Here is an 11,743-nt window from a genome sequence, read left to right as displayed (position 1 = left end):
GCAGTGGGAATATCTTGTTGTTTCTGAAATGAAATATGCTTCTTAAGCTTCCAGGAAGCGTGGAAGCCCTGAGAACTGCTTTATGTTGGCTTCTCAAAATAATTGAAAGTAGCTTTTTCTTCAATATAAAACAAATACCTTTTTGAATCATTGTTAATGACTAGTTAGACATATTTCTTCACACTTCTTTTTAAAATACAGGGCATTGTTGGAACTATTTTCAATACTCAGTGGTGAGTTTGACTTGGAAATGAATCTTCCTCAAGCTAAAGGGGTCTAATTACATAAGCTATTTATTAATTATTTAGATACATTGATAATTAAAAGCTGTTTCTTAAATGTTAATTTACACCCTTATATCCTTTTGTTTACTCACTAATTCAAGTATTCCTTCTCAGTAAGATCTTGATCTACTGTATTTCCATTGAGAATGTATAGCCCTAAGGCATATAATGCAAACAAAAAACATGAGAATTTCGCACCCTAGCAAGTGACCCATCAATGTGGAGGCAGGAGCAAATGCCTGGTGTCACAGTGAAAGACATTAAGCAGCAGGAGTTCATTGGGGCCCTGTCTGCCTTCCTCAGGAAGTCAGGTAAACTGAAGGTACTCAAGTGGGTGGATGTGGTCAAACTAACCAAACACAAAGAGCTGGCCTTTTATGATGAGAACAGGTGCTATACCAGAGTAGCTTACACAGCCGGCCACCTGTACCTCTGCAGTGGTGCCAGCGCAGAGTATGTGACCAAGATCTACAGAGGCTGCCATCGCAATGGTGTGATGCCTAGCCACTTCAGCCGGGGCTCTGAGGGGCTCAAAATAGTGGAGGAGGATCAGGATGGCCGTCACACACTCACCCCTGAGGGACAGAATTGCTGGCCAGTTGGCAGCTGCAAAGAAGAAACGTTAAAATGAATGTCAAATAATAAAAAATAACCGTTAAAAAAAAGGGTTAGTGGTTAAGCCTATCATAGAATATCAGGGTTGGAAGGGACCTCAGGAGGTCATCTAGTCCAACCCCCTACTCAAAGCAGGACCAATCCCCAGACCAATCCCCAGCCTAGCTAATAACATGTTCTAGTTACTCAACCTATAGCTCCTTTGGGCGAAATACTGAAACAGCATCTACTGTTTTTCAATTTTGAAAGGTTTAGTCCTTAATTATGCCAAAGATTCTGGGCTATGTGTGGCTGTATATAAGATTATTACTGTAATTTCCATGTCCTCCATATTGTGGACAGAATTGCCTTTAGCAGTATCACAGTGAATACTGCTTGCTTATTACTCGGCACTGTGTTCCCCCGAGTTCAACATCCAGGCACGGGAGGGCACTATAATCTTCAGTGTACAAGAGGAAAGTATACCAAGAGGTCAGGGGAGACCAGGCTGTGGGGGGGGAAAGAGTAGCAGGCTAGAAATACTGTTACCAGAAGATTTGAACCCACCTGCCCTTTTAATTTAAAACCCTTTATTTTCAATTTTCCTGTTCCGGTATTAAAGGTTGTGGCCCATCCCATGGATTTTCCAGAGAAGAAAACCAAGGCCAGCTAACTTTCCCCCTGAAGGACATGGATATATCCCTCCGATCAAAACTAGGCAGCAAGCAGTAAATTCTTCAAAAACAAAAATAACATTTATTTAGCTGTGAAAGACTACAATAAAGGAGGAAAGATAGAGGTAAAAATAAAAATAATAAAATAAAACAGTAAAGGTTACAGATACAGTGTAAAGGAAACAGCACAATAAATAAAAACACAATTCTATAATTACAATGTAAGTAACTATCACATATAACAATATGATTATTCACTTAACACTCTTTGCTTTATAAGAATGTATCAATTACATACATACCGTATAACAGTATATCAATTAACATTTAATACTTACTATTTAACACTAAACATCCAACAAGAGCTGATCTGGCAATTATCAGATGAGTAGGGGAGGATTTCACATTGAACTCAGGCATCCAGCTTTATTTACACTTGAAACCCAAACACTCTAGGATGTTAAATAGAAAAAGATTTTGACTTACAGAGGCTTCTTAGGGCATGGCTACACTTGCAGATGTAGAGCGCTGTGAGTTAACCCCACCTTTGTACAGCGCAGTAGGAAAAGCTCTGCAGTCTGTCCACACTGACAGCTTCAAGCGCACTGGCGTGGCCACATTTGCGGCATTTGCCGCAGCATTGGGAGCAGTGCATTATGGGCAACTATCCCAGCATGCAAGTGACTGCAACGTGCTTTTCATATGGGGTAGGGTGGGGTGGAGTGTGACAGGGAGTGTGTTGTGTGTATGTGGGGGGAGAGAGAGTGGTTTTGGGGTGCTGAGAGTGTGTCAGCATGCTGTCTTGTAAGTTCAGACCCTCCTCTTTCTCCCACCGCCTCTCTCTCACTCACTCATAGCAAACAGTAAATGTTTGCTTTTCTTGGAGCTGATAAGCAGCCGGCTTCTCTGAAACGGAGCTTTGAAAGGGCATTTCTGCATTCCTGCAGCCGATTTCACAACAATGACAAGAGTGGCTACTTGACTTAAGGGGATTATGGGACATTTCCAGAGGCTGATCACAGCACAGTAATGCGATACCTCATTCACACTGGCGCCGCAGCACTCCAACAGGGGCGCAGCAAACGTCATTCCACTTGCTGAAGTGGAGTACCAGCAGCGCTGTAGCTGTGGAGTCAGAGCACTCTACGTGCCTTGCCAGTGTGGACGGAGAGTGAGCGAGGGCGGCCGGGGCTCCTTTGTTGTGCTGTAACTTGCAAGTGTAGCCAAGGCCTTAGTAATCCCTCTGAATCGTCTAAACCGGTCCTTCTGGTCTGTCAGAAGCTCAGGTGTGGCACTTAGGGAGCATGGGTTTGAAAGTGGTGATGATTGCTGGCTTCTAAGGTAAAAGCTGCAGAATGTTGCCCTCCTCAGGTGGCGGATACGGACGCCTGTTGGTTGCTGGTACTGGGCTGTTGCGTACGCCTCCTGCTGGCCAGGTGCCAGAAACGGCTGTTGCCAAGGGACCCTGGGTGGGCTGTCGATGCTATAACAGCTATCTTCTGGGCAGCCTCTCATTTGCTGCGTTCCTTTTGATGATGATGCTGTTCCACAAGTGCCTTCTTTCTTCCAAATATCTTGCAGAATTCTGTTCTCTTGCTGGTCCCTATCCATTACAAGGTTTTAGCTTGTCAGCTGCTGCCTTTATATATGATTCTGCAGCTCATTACATAGTTTATTATTGTAATTCAACCAATCACCTTGCAGCTCAGCTATGACATCATCACCAGTCATGTGTACCTACAGGTGACAGAAGCCCCTTTCACTTCTATGGACAGCAATGTAGCCCTATGAGATTTTGCTGAGTCATTCTGACATAGCATTTCCCTCCATTGTATCCTATAGGTACCAATGTATTCCTATGAGATTTTCTTGGCTAACCTTTGAATGAGCTCTAGCTAAAGTCTCATTGGTTTCTATAGCCACAAAGTATCTCTATGGGATTTTCCACTACATTACATAAACCTATAGCCACATTTACAGTATTTTCTAATTTAAACTATTATTGATTTTTATTTAATTAAAGCTTTATTCTTAAAACTAATTACTGTTCTGAGCATGTCAAAGGGTCCTGATACTATCACCATGTATTTTATGCTCAATTAAGCAATTTTATAATTTTGACGAATTTAAACCACTTCTGAGGTTTTTCTGCAGATTTTCCCATTCAGAGTTTGATAAGACATTCCGGGCAACTGAAGCAAAATTATCTTGTCGCAGTACCAGCCTGAGAACTGGCTGTTAAGGGAAGCCGGACTAGCAAGCAGCTTGCGAGCCAGGACAAGAAGATAGAACTGGGAAGATATAGTAACTCCTCACTTAAAGTCGTCCCGGTTATCATTGTTACATTGCTGATCAATTAGAAAACATGCTTGTTTAAAGTTGTGCAATGTTCCCTTCTAATGTCGTTTGGCAGCTGCCTACTTTGTCCACTGCTTGCAGGAAGAGCAGCTCATTGCAGCTAGCTGGTGGGGGGCTTGGAACCAAGGCGGACCGGCAGCCCCCCTATCAGCTCCCCGCTCCCCTAAGTTCCCTGTGCTACAGCCGCACAGCAGGCTATCAATTGCTGGCAGTTCAGCTGTCCCTCTCCCCACTGCCATGTGCTGCTCCTGCCCTCTGCCTTGGAGCTGCTCCCAGAGACTCCTGCTTGCTGTGTTGGGAGGAAGGGGGGAGGCTAATGTCAAGGTGTCCCCCTCCCCCCTGCACCCCACTTACCCCTTCTCCATATAGAGCAGGGAGGGGACACCGACAGAGAGAGACAGAAAGAGCTTGGGGCAGCAGCTGCTGTCTCAACTTCCTGATCCACTTATAAAGACAATGCACTTAAGAGTGGGTCAGCTTACTTAAAGGGGCAGTGTGCATCTCTCTCTCCCACACACAAGGTGTGTGTCTGTCTCTGTCTGCTCTGCTGTCTCCCGCCCTTGTGTTTGTGCTGCCTCATGTGAGAGGCTACATTAACAATGTGTTAACCCTTGAGGGCTCAGCTGAGTGCTAGTTCATCATTTAGCAGCAAGGCATTCCCTGGGAAATATCCCTCCCTCTTCCACCCTCTAATTTCACCACCTCAACCAAGCTTCACAATCATCATAGCTGTGAACAGTATTAAATTGTTTGTTTAAAATGCATACTGTGTGTATATCTATATAATATATAATTTTTTGTCTGGTGAAAAAAATTTCCCTGGAACCTAACCCCCCCCCCACTTAAGTGAATCCAATTTCTCCGTAAGAATTAATGTAACATCATTTCCCTTAAAGTTGCATTTTTCAGGAACATAATTACGTTAAGCAAGGAGTTACTGTACATGCCCTGTTGCTGGCAGGGGAATACAGGACAATAAATTGCAAAGCAGAAGGATGGCTAACGGGCCCAACATTGCTCTTGTGTTATGCTGGACTGCTAGGGGCTGAATTGGGACCAACTGGATAATCATTGGTGGGAACCATTAAACCAATCATGCCTCAGGTATTTGCACCTTTTGCTTCCATAAATGTGGGTAAAGGAACTCTCTGTTACTTTAAGCATATGAGTGTTTATGTTCTTCAGAGCCTGAAGAACACAGTCCTTGGAGTGCCTACAGTGCTTGGCTCTGAGTTTGTGGTATGGAGCATGCTACTAGAGGTGACTGATGTACCACAGCACTCAGCGACATCCTGGAATGGGATTAGTTACAGTATATTTGTGTGTGTGTGCGGCTGAATATTCCCTTGGGCATGAAGTCTGTGAACTCCAGGTTTGTAGACCTCCCGCGCCTCATCTCCCAATAGCTTGACAGGTTCTTTCCTGATCTAAATGTTTCTCAACAGATCTGCGTCCTCTCCAGTTACATCCATTTTCTGTCTTGGAGGCTGACTAAATGGCCATTCCATGTTTTCCACCTTAACTGTAAATGGAAAACAAGCACTTTTACCACATGAGCATCGAGTTGCAAAAAGGATTTCATAGTTCACAACATCTGGAAATTTATTCTGAATTACCCTGTGTACAAATTCTAAACAATTACAATTTTCACCTTGGGACTTGGATACTAATTGTAACACTATAGTTAAATCCTCTTTTGCTGAAAAACAGCACACTAGTGCCCACTTTGGTGGCTTCTGCTTAAAAGACATCCTGTCAAAATCAATGGCCCTTAAAATTAAGCAGTGTGATATGACAGGCAGTGTATTGGGCTTGGTAGTAGCTAACTGGGCATCTTTTGAAGAACGTAACAAAACCCTTGTGCTTTCAACATGACAAAGCAGTGCTCATCTCTAGCAGAATGCCCTGAGTATGATGAATCAATCCCATCACTAATGTAAAGCCAGGGATAAATATATCTCCAAGATCTTCTAGTGATTAAAGAAGTTTCATTAAATGTATATGTTAGAAGATTTTAAAGTATGTAAAATAAATATCTATATGCACACAGGAAAATACTAATTAAATGAAGTAATGGACAAGTGTGTTTTATCTAACTGGGAAATCATTGCCTTATGGGCTTTAATGTACAATTTTGTGGCCCAACCATGTGTCTAGCGTAACTTTGGGGAGGCTGAGCAGAGGAGCTATTGGTAGACAGAACAACAGGAGGCACAGCAGGAACAGGAACAGTCACACAACGCCACCTTCCTTTCCTCCCCCTCCACAAATGACACATTCTCAGTGATGTCACAATTCCAGCAATCTTTAGGTATTTTTGCAATTAAATAATTTGAGAGAAGCAGGGTTGTGACTTTTTTTTTTTTTTAAACAGGGTCATATACTGTTTTGGCTTGAGAAAACAAACACAAAAAACACAAGTTATTTCCTCAGGTCAAGAGGACAAGTCCCACTTCATGGGTTGAAATGACCTGGGAACTGCTGTCACAGGAGTTTCCTACTGCATACAAACTGGTTGCTAGGTAGCTGAGCAGGGCCTGAAAGGAGAGGTGGCAGATAGCTTTTGAAAAATACAAGGATTCTGTAAAAAGGGGCAGGGAGGAACATTGTTTTTTAAATTGAAATCACAAGACAAAATAACATTTCTGTTCCCTTTTCAGCTGCTTCTCTCAAATTATTTAATTGCAAAAATACCTAAAGATTGCTGGAATTGTGACATCACTGAGAATGTGTCATTTGTGGAGGGGGAGGAAAGGAAGGTGGCGTTGTGTGACTGTTCCTGTTCCTGCTGTGCCTCCTGTTGTTCTGTCTACCAATAGCTCCTCTGCTCAGCCTCCCCAAAGTTACACTAGACATATGGTTGGGCCACAAAATTGTACATTTCCTGCCTGTTGCTTCTCTGTTATGTTACATTGCTACTAGGGCTGTCAATTAATCACAGTTAACTCAAAAAATTCACTCAAAACAAATTAACTGTGATTAATCTCAATTTTAATTGCAGTGTTAAATAATAAAAGAATATCAATTTAAATTTATTATAAATATTTTTGAATGTTTTTCTATATTTTCAAATGTACCGATTTTAATTACAACACAGAATACAAAATACATAGTTTACATATTACATGTAAGTATATAGTTTACAGCTCAGTTTACATTATTATTTTTTATTACAAATGTAATCAAATATAAATGTAAATAAACTTGTTTGTTGTAGTGATTGGCTGAACAAGAAGTAGAACTGAGTGGACTTGTAAGCACTAACATTTTACATTGTTTTATTTTTGAGTGCAGTTATGTAAAACACAAATTCTATATTTGTAACCTGCACTTTCATGATAAAGAGATTGCACTACAGTACTTGTATGAGGCAAATACTATTTCTTTTGTTTATCTTTGTTTCAGTGCAAATATTTGTAATAAAAAATAATAATATAAAGTGAGTACCATACACTTTGTATTCTGTGTTGTAACTGAAATCAATATATTTGAAAATATAGAAAACATCCACAAATATTTAAATAAATGGTACTCTATTATTGTTTAACAGTGCAATTAAAACTGTAATTAATCACAATTTTTTTAATCTTTAGATTAATCATGATTATTTTTAAATGGTTTGACAGCCCTAATTGCTACTGATAGCAAGTGACATTTGCCGAGTTGGGCTACCACTATTTTTTCAAGTGATAAAAAAAGTAATTTGTTCTATTAGCCCTATTATTACTTATGTAGGGTGAAATGTGTTCTGTGTGCTTTAGAGATGAACAAGGAGACAAGGTCACTGCCCAGAGAGCCTGGGGTTTTCCAAGGGACATAAGGGACTTAGTGGACCAACTCCCACTGAATTCAATGGGCACTGGTCACCTAACTCAGTGTCCATTGAAAATCCCTGCCTAAATGGATGACAAAGACAAAGAAAGGTGGACAGAATACAACAAAAACAAGTGAACAGTTAATGTTCCCATGATTTCTTTATGGGGTTTTTTTCTTCCTTCCCCTTGAGGACAAAGACTAGGGTTTGAAAGCCTTATTATGATCACATACATGTAGGACTATCTCTTCTGTCCTGCTGTGTCACTCTGCAACTATTATGTTATAGACATGATCGATGTAAGCCTGAAAGGGTGGCAATTTATTAATTTGTCAGAGTGTCAGTTAGATTTCAAAGCTGAAATCTAATAAACTAGGTTAGCCAACACATAACAGAATTCAATGGGATAACCCCTTTGTATTGAGTCGAGGGAGAATTACCTTACTAGTTTAATGCTGGGTTCTTTTCAGGTCAACTTTTAACCTGAACAGTATTTCTCAGATCAGGACACTTGCTTATTCTTAACCAACCAACAATTCACCCAGAACTCCATTAATATATCATCAACAGTTCACCACTCAAATGTAGACACAACTAATTAAGGCTCAGCAGTTATGGAAGAGGGTATGAAGACACTACTAGGCTTTGCATCTCTTGAGTGCAGATGGCAGAAGAACAGAGTGAAGACATTTTAGAAAACTGTAAGCCTTTTCCTTTCTGAACCATGCAGGCCTTGCACAAGGTAATGTTGTTTCAAATATTATACTATTAAAGATTGCTTGGCTGGACACAGAGTTTACCTTTATTTTTCATTTGTTCTTTTCACACAAATTCCATGTTTATTGGAGGTCCTAGCTGTAAAGGATGAAGGCAGATCTTTCTTTTGGTCATTTCATTGTCTCTGGGTGATGGGTCAATAGAACGCTGAGGAGAAGATTATCTCCCTGCAGTGTTGTTTTCCTCTCTCTCCTACAAAATACATCACATCCAATGGGAAGACTCAAGCGTTCATGTGGCTAGAACTCAATCACATAAACATTTGAAGAAAGCAAACGCAAAAGGGCACTGAGAAGAGCCAAAGCAAGTTATTTTTTCCACTTAAGCAACTACTTATGGATTTTATTTTTGTAGAGTCACATTTGCCCAGCTTTATGGTAATGATAATTCAACAACTCCTCTTACTGATCTCAAAATTGGGATTTAACCAATTAAAATGGCTGATGATTGTGCCAGAGCTAACAGTTCAGTTAGCAAAGGTAACTCGACAGCCAACAACAACAAAACAAATCCCATTACTTCACTGGAAAAATAAATTCAGTGGTCTGGCCAACAAAGAAAGAAAGAAGTGATGTAGTGGCTAAGAAAACCCAAACACCAGCTGGAAGTGCTCCCTGTGGGATTGTAATGATATTCAGTTTGTGCTGTTAAAGAAATATGAAGTTGCTGCATGTGGAAATTAGAAATCTGATAATGCAGTGCTTTTGCTGTTTATGATTCTTCTGGAGGAGTTGAGCAACAATGAAACTGAATTTGATTTCAGAATCTGAAAAATCAGTGTCACCATAGAAAAAGCTAAATAGGAAAAAAAAAGTATCTTCTGCTGCTTCTATTATAGACAGACTTGTAGTCCTGCATCTGACAAGTTCTTGCTCTGTACTGGACCACCTCGTGCAATACTATTACTAGATCATCTACTAATAATTTCAGGATAGATGTTTAAATGTAGTTAGACACCTACTGGGATTTTCAAAAGTATCTAGGCATCTAATTTACAATGAAATGAAGGGGAGTTAAGCTGGGAGGCACTTAGGTTTCTAATTAGCTTTAAAATCCTGACTCTTTGCAGGGCCATATTCTGTAATAATTAATGGTTAACGTAGTATTACATCAAGTGCTATACCAATGACATTGCTTATTCCTAAAGGTAGTCAAAAGGTTTTTTGTCATTTTGTTGTCAGAAAATAGCTTTTCTTCCCCCAAAAAAGTAACTTTTTAACAAAAGATGTTGATCTGTTCAAAAAATGTTACAAGATTTTTTCATTGATGTTTTTAACTGAAAATGTTACCAAAATGGTGACTGATTTTTTTCTTATTTATCAAAAGCCCAGTTTTCAGTAAGCAAAAATTGTATAAAAAATTCATGTTAAATAAATGCTTAACATTTTTGAAAAAACTGTTGTGATTCAAATCCTGCAACACGGAAACAACTTTCAAGTTTAGCACAAAATTTTTTTTTTTTATTTCCCAGCCAGCTCCACTAGTTCCTGATACTGTCATGGTAGTAGAGAATCCAAATCAAAAGGAAAAGCATGTTTTCTGTGCTTTGTGGTTTTTTCAGCCAATTAACTTGACCCTTTATGTACAGTACCATCTGCAATATGTCATGAGAGCATACATAGAGGTAAAGAGCTTTATAACATCCAGGAAAACTGTCTCAATATTACTTAAAAATCAATCATCCAGCAATGATTACTCATAGTGAGGGAAGTATTAGCGACATAGCAAACAGTGATGAAATGGATGATGACACTTCTGAAAGCAGCCTCTTTGTTGTTAGCACTACAACACCTTAACCTACTAATGTGTCTGCTATGATATAACAGATCCACTTGGCTTCCTTTTAGATGGTGTTTAGGCAGCTGTGGTAAACAATTAACACCTTAACATTTGAGACAAAAATATACTTCCTCAGAACTCTTGTGAGAGCTATTCTCATTCAAAAAAAGTGGATAGCATATCTATAGACACTAATCCATTTTCAGTTATGTAAGCAGTGATATCCAGGACACAGTGCATAGAACAGTGTTCCTGTGAGACATCAATTTCTATGTTGAAAATCAAAACTGTATTGAGCCTTACTAGTCTCACTGATGCAAGAACTTGGATGCTGAGAGAAGAGTTGTACATTTGATGGCACATATGTGGCCAGACCATCAGATACTAGATTATATAGCTGTCACTGCTCATCGACTCCTTTTCTTCATTCACTGTAACCACTTGTAAGGCCCCACTAAAATTGTGTCTAGGAGGACTTGGAAAGGCTCATGAGACTTTCCATCTGCAAAAATAACTGAAATTACAAGAATGGCTCTTTTTCATAGAAATGATCAGCGAGTGTGGTCACCGACTGTGGCGCAAAGGTAATTAAAGCACTTGAAGACCACAGCTTGTTTCACACACTGTCTCACTCTTGTACTTTGTAGTTTAAGTATCTGGAAAAGAAAACAAAATCATCAAAGACATTCAAGCTGGATGAGATCAGGCTGGAGGTAGCAACATTTATCTTCAGTTCTAAAGTGCATCCATCCTATATTCTGGGTATAGCTACAAACCATGAAGCTATAGACTGAGATGAGCCTGTTGGAGATAGAGCAAGATGTCCAGAGGCATTAAAGGAGGGCATGAATAATAATAGCTCTTATGTAACATTTTTATCCATAGATCTCAAAGCACTTTACAAAGGAGGTAAGTACTATTATCCCCATTTTACAGGTGTGAGAATCCTGGCACAGAGAGATGAAGTGACTTGCCCAGAGCTATCCAGCAGGCCAGCAGCAGAGCCAGAAATAGAACTCATTTCTCCTGAGACCCAAGACAGGGCCATATTTCACTGAGTCTCAAAGCATATGAACAAGGAATGCATGGGCTGGAATAGGCATGGCTGTAGTAGAACCCAAGATATAGTATTAAGGAAGGGGAGAGAGTAGGAGGAGAGGATGGTATGAAGAGAGGGCCTGGATTGGGAGAGATGGCCAGAGTCCAGAAAGAAGTTGTCAAATGTGACGTTAAGTTTCAAGAGAGTGATGGGGAAACTTTTTAAAGCTATGTGCGATATAATAATGTAACAGATCCATAGCCACCCATCTAGGACCACACGATTATCACTATGCTGCCCAGTATGACGACAGTATGGATAGCACTCCATCCAGCCTTCTACAAAACTAGTAGGTAGGATCCTACAAGTCAAACAACAGTCTCCCTATTGGCAGTTAAGGGCTCATGACACGGCTGAGCAATTT

The 11,743-nt window shown here is 40.1% G+C and overlaps 1 pseudogene; it reads left to right on the top strand.

Moving 5' to 3' along the window:
- Positions 1-519: 519 nt before the first annotated feature.
- Positions 520-910, top strand: LOC123366653 (annotated as a pseudogene).
- The last annotated feature ends 10,833 nt before the right edge of the window (positions 911-11,743 follow it).

The sequence above is a fragment of the Mauremys mutica genome, chromosome 3 (assembly GCF_020497125.1).
Source record: "Mauremys mutica isolate MM-2020 ecotype Southern chromosome 3, ASM2049712v1, whole genome shotgun sequence".
Lineage (NCBI taxonomy): Eukaryota > Metazoa > Chordata > Testudines > Geoemydidae > Mauremys > Mauremys mutica.
This window is presented reverse-complemented; position numbering and strand designations above follow the sequence as displayed.